Source organism: Aethalodelphis obliquidens, unplaced genomic scaffold (assembly GCF_003676395.1).
Source record: "Aethalodelphis obliquidens isolate GAN/ISIS:26980383/991018 unplaced genomic scaffold, ASM367639v1 scaffold115, whole genome shotgun sequence".
Lineage (NCBI taxonomy): Eukaryota > Metazoa > Chordata > Mammalia > Artiodactyla > Delphinidae > Aethalodelphis > Aethalodelphis obliquidens.
The window spans coordinates 850,448-856,289 of NW_020838059.1; the positions used below are offsets into that span (position 1 = coordinate 850,448).

The 5,842-nt window shown below is 35.7% G+C and overlaps 1 pseudogene; it reads right to left on the bottom strand.

Annotated features, from left to right (window-relative positions):
• Nucleotides 1-814: 814 nt before the first annotated feature.
• On the bottom strand, nt 815-5,173 carry LOC113615319 (hypoxanthine-guanine phosphoribosyltransferase pseudogene; annotated as a pseudogene).
• Nucleotides 5,174-5,842: the final 669 nt, after the last annotated feature.

Here is a 5,842-nt window from a genome sequence, read left to right on the forward strand (position 1 = left end):
AAAACTATAACAAGAGACAAAGAAGGTCACTCTATAATTACAAAGGGGTCAATTCATCAAGAGGACCTAACAGTCATAAATAGATATGTACTCAACCTCAGAGCACCTAAATATTGGGTTGGCCAAAAAGTTCTTTTGGGTTTTTCTGTAACCTTTTTTTTTCTTTTAAAGAGACAGCCTTTATTTTTAAGGGTTTTTTACATTGAAGAATTCAAAAAGTGGTAGGTTTTTGGAACTTATTGACCTGTATTTAAAAGGAACTGCTGACAAAGATTCACCAGAAATAATCTGAACAAGCGGGAAAATACAATTAATACTACTGAAGCCTACTAAAGTAATGCCAGGACATATGGTTTATACGACATAATGACCTCTAAATGCTGTCACTGATATGAAACTGCCTCTTTTCTAAACACACAGTGGTATAATTAACAGTATTCAATCACTTCTGTTCTTTCTTGACTATATAAAAATTAAAATCTCAGTTAAAAAACTAATATATTCATCTCTTTAAATGTTTCTTACAGATACAATTTCAATATTTTCATTCAATAGTGGTGTGGTTTAAGAGATTTTTCATTCACAAGTGAAATAACAATCCACCCAAAGGGAACTGATAGTCTATAGACTCACAGTGCAAATAAAGAGTTCAGGAATGCAGCAACTGACCTTTCTAAAATGCAAAACAGATACAATTCCTCGAAGATACATGCAATAAGCTCTACTAAGCAGCTGGCCACAGAACTAGAACATTTGATAATTTTACTGGTGACTTCAATGGGACTCCAGATGTTTCCAAACTCGAACTCTCATCTTAGGCTTTGTATTTTGCCTTTCTAGTTTTACTAATGACACAAACATGATTCAAATCCCTGAAGTATTCATTATAGTCAAAGGCATATCCTATAACAAACTTGTCTGGAATTTCAAATCCAGCAAAGTCTGGTCTATAACCAATGCTTCGAGGGGTCCTTTTCACCAGCAAGCTTGCAACCTTGACCATCTTTGGATTATGCTCCTTGACCAAGGAAAGCAAGGTCTGCATTGTTTTGTCAGTGTCAATTGTATCTTCAACAATCAAGAAATTCTTTCCAGTTAAAGTTGAGAGACTATCTCCAACAATTACTTTTATGTCACCTGTTGACTGCTTATTACAGTAGATTTTCAGTCTGATAAAATCTACAGTCATGGGAATAGATCTATCACTATTTCTGTTCGGTGCTTTGATGTAATCCAGCAGGTCAGCAAAGAATTTATAGCCCCACTTGAGCACACAGAGGCCCGTGATGTGATGGCCTCCCATCTCCTTCATCACATCTCAAGCCAGCCATTCGGTCCACGATGCTGGAGCTGTGGGTCACCATAATGGAGCTGGCTGGCGTGTGGGCTGAGGGCAGTCTGGGATGAGCTTTTTCTGTAACATCTTATGGAAAAACCCAAACGAAATTTTTGGCTAATCTAATATATTAAGCAAACACTAACTGATCTGAATGGAGAAATAGACAACAGTACAATAATAGTAGGGGACTTCAATAACCCCACTTTCAATAATAGATAGATCACCCAGACATAAAAGAAGGAAATGCTGGACTTGAATTATACTTTAGAGCAAATGGGCCTAACAGACGTATATAGAACATTCCATTCAACAGCAGCAGAATATATATTCCTCTCAAGTTCCACATGGAATATTCTCCAGGAAAGATCACATCACAAAACAATTCTTAGCCAATTTAAGAAGACTGAAGTCATACCAAGTAACTTTTCTGACCACAAAGGTATGAAACTAGGAATCAATAACAGAAGGAAAACTGGAAAATTCACACAAACATGTGGAAATTAAACAACACACTCCTGAACAACCAATGGGTCAAGGAGGAAATCAAAAGGAACATTTAAAAATATCTTGAAAACAAACAAAAATTGAAACATTACATACCAAAACTTATAGGATGCTGCAAAAGCACTTATAAGAGGGAAGCTTTAGCAATAGGTACTTACATTAAGAAAAAAGAAAGATCTCAAATAAATAACCTAACTTTACACCTCAAAGAACTAGAAAAAGAAGAATTAACTAAGCCCAAATTTAGTAGAAGAAAAGAAATAAAGATCAGAGCAGAAATAATGAAATAGAGACCAAAAAAAAAAAATAGAAAAGATCAATGAAACTAAGAGCTGTTTTTTAATTTTAAGACAACAAAAACTGACTAAATTTAAAGAGAAGACTCAAACAAATAAAATCAGAAATGAAAAGGAAATATTACAACTGATACCACAGAAATTAGAAAAACCATTAGAGATTACTATGTGCCCATCAACAGATGAATATATAAAGAAGATGCAATATATATATATATATATATATATATATATATAATGGAATATTACTCAGCCATAAAAAAGAATGAAATTCTGCCATTTGCAGCAATGCGGATAAACCTAGAGAATATCATGCTTAGTGAAATAAGTCAAACAAATACTGTATAATAACACTTATATGTGGAACCTAAAAAATAATGTATATGCAAAACATAGAGTCACAGATATAGAGAACAAACTAGTGGTTACCAAAGGGGAGAGGAACAAACTAGGGGTAAGGGATTAACAGATACAAACTACTATGAATAAAATAGATAAGCAGCAAGGATACATTTTAGAACACAGGGAATTTTTAGCTATTACCTTGTAACAATTTATAATATAATATAATCTGCAAAAATATTGAATAATTTTGCATGAGATTGTTCAATTTGAAGAAATTGAAGAAGACACAAATAAAAGGAAATATATCTAATGTTCATGTATTAGAAGAATTAATATTGTTAAAATGTCCATACTACTGAAAGCCATCTATAGATTCAATGCAATTCCTATCAAAATTCCAATGGCATTTTCCACTGAAATAGAGAAAAAATACTAAAATTTTTATGGAACTACAAAAGACCCTGAAGAACCAAAGTAATCCTGAAAAGAACAAAGTGAGAGGCATCACGCGTCTTGATTTCAAACTATGTTATTACAAACGTATAGTAATCAAAACAGTGTGGTACTGGCATAAAAATAGACAAAAGACCAATGGAACAGAATCAAGAACCCAGAAATAACCCCTTGCTTATACAGCCAACTAATACTGACAAGGGAGTCAATGATACTCAATGGCGAAAAGATAATCTCTTCAATAATTGGTATAGGGAAAACTGGATAATCACATGCAGAAGAATAAAATGGACCCTATCTCACATCACTCACAAAACATTAACTTGAAATGAATTTAAAGAATTAAACATAAGATCTAAAGCTATAATACTTCTAGAAGAAAACATAGAGGAAAAGCCCCTTGACAGTGGTCTTGGCAATGATTTTGGGGGCTATGACACTGAAAGCACAAGCAACAAAAGCCAAAGTAAACAAGTGGGACTAAATCAAACCAAAAATCTTCTGCACAGCAAAAGAAATAATTAAAAAAATGAAAAGGAAGCCTATGGAATGTAAGAAAATATTTGCAAATCATATATCTGATAAGGAGTTAATATCCAAAACATAGAAGGAACTCATAAAACTCAAAAACAAACACACAAAAAATATGATTAAAAAATGAGCAGAGGGAGGGCTTCCCTGGTGGTGCAGTGGTTGAGAATCTGCCTGCTAATGCAGGGGACACGGGTTTGAGCCCTGGTCTGGGAAGATCCCACATGCCACAGAGCAACTAGGCCCGTGAGCCACAACTACTGAGCCTGCGCGTCTGGAGCCTGTGCTTCGCAACAAGAGAGGCCGCGATAGTGAGAGGCCCGCACACCGTGATGAAGAGTGGCCCCCGCTTGCTACAACTAGAGAAAGCCCTCACACAGAAACGAAGACCCAACACAGCAAAAATAAATAAATTAATTAATAAACTCCTACCCCCAACATCTTCTTAAAAAAAAAAATGAGCAGAGGAACTGAGTAGACACCTTTCCAAAGAAGATACACAAGTGGCCAACAGGTACGTGAAAAGATGTTCAATATCATTAGTCATCAGGGAAATGCAAATCAAAGCCACAATGAGATGTTACCTCACACCTGTTAGAATGGCTATTATAAAAAAGATAAATTTTGGCAAGGATGTGGAGAAAGGGGAACCCTGGTGTACTATTGGTGGATATGTAAACTGGTGCAGCCACTATGGAGAACAGTGTGAAGTTTCCTCAAACAATTAAAAATAGAACTACCATATGATCCAGTAATCTCACTTCTGGGTACATATCCAAAAGAAATGAAATCAAGTCTTCAAAGAGATATTGCACTCCCATGTTCGTTGCCATGTTATTCACAATAACCAAGATATAGAAACCACCTTAGTGTCAGTCTACAGATAAATGGATATAGAAAATGAGGCATATATACACAAGGGAATATTACTGACCCATGAGAAAGAAGGAAATCCTGCCATTTGTAACAATATGGATGGACCTTGAGGGCATTAAGTTAAGTGAAATAAGTCAGACAGAGAAAGACAAATACTGTATGATATCATTTATATGTAGCATCTATAAAACCCAAACTCACAGAAACAAAGTAGAATGGTGGTTGTAAGTGGCTGGGGGCGGGGGTGGGAATGGGGAGATGTCAGCCAAAGTGTACAAACTTCCACTTATAACATGAATAAGTCCTGGGGATCTAAAGTATAGCATGGTGACTATGGTTAACAATACTGTACTATATGATTGAAAGCTGCTAAGAGAGTAGATCTTAAATGTTCTCATCACAAAAAAGAAATGGTAATTACATGAGGTAATGGAGGTGATAACTAACCCTACTGAGGTAAACATTTTACAATGTATAAGTGTATCATATCATCGCATGTACACGTTAAACTTACACAATGTTTTATGTCAATTATATCTCAATAAAGCTGGAAAAAATAAGGAACTTTTGAAAAAGAATAGTCCTTAACCCCAAAGAAATAAGATACTAATGATGAAATGCCAGGAACTGGGGCCCTAATTTTGGTCAGAATTCTTAACTCTTACCCTTAAAGTCATATCACAGTTCACCCTTTGGATCTTAGGAAAAAACAGTGATGTGGTGCTTTTTATTTTTATTTCTGATTTAGGTTTATTTTTAAATGGTAAGGGTAAAAGCTATCTAGTACACTCTTCCATTTACATCCTAGCTCACCAACCCTGGGATCCATCGCCCAATCTCCTTTTGCTCCTATTCTGGCCTCCTGCTCAGCGTTCCCTCTCCACCTCCTTATGTGTGGAGGGACTAAAGTGAAGACAGACTGGCCAGGCTAATTTTTCCAGGGGTGAGCCCAACTTTGGATTTTTACTTTAAAGTAGAATATGAAAATTTCCTTTAAGACAGTTTCCTGTTTTGGATCACAGTCAATTAGTAACATTTTGCCAGTAATAACTGAAGGACTGAAGTCTAGGTGGAAAAAGAGAGAGGAAAAGAGAGAACTCATTTACTGTTTTAAACTTCAGCAAACAGTGAATTATTTATATTTATTTCCTTGATACTCACCCATTCAGCAAACGTTTATTTTGTGCCTACTGTGTGCCAGGCCCTGAATTTTATTTCATATATCTAGATCTTTTCTTTCTCACAACAACTCTATGAATTAGAATTGTCACCTTACTTTATAAGTTAGGAAACTGAGGCACAGGGAGCTGAAGTGACCTGTCTCAGGTCACATTGCTGGTAAGATTTTAAATAGATTCTTTGGTCACCAGAGTTACAGCTTTTTCCACCAGCCTTGCAGCTGACTCTCCACTTGGAGTTGTTGTGGAGACTGTGCTGTGAGCTGTCAAAATATTAGCAAAGGTATGCTCTCTTGTACATCAGATGACAGCATTTCGTT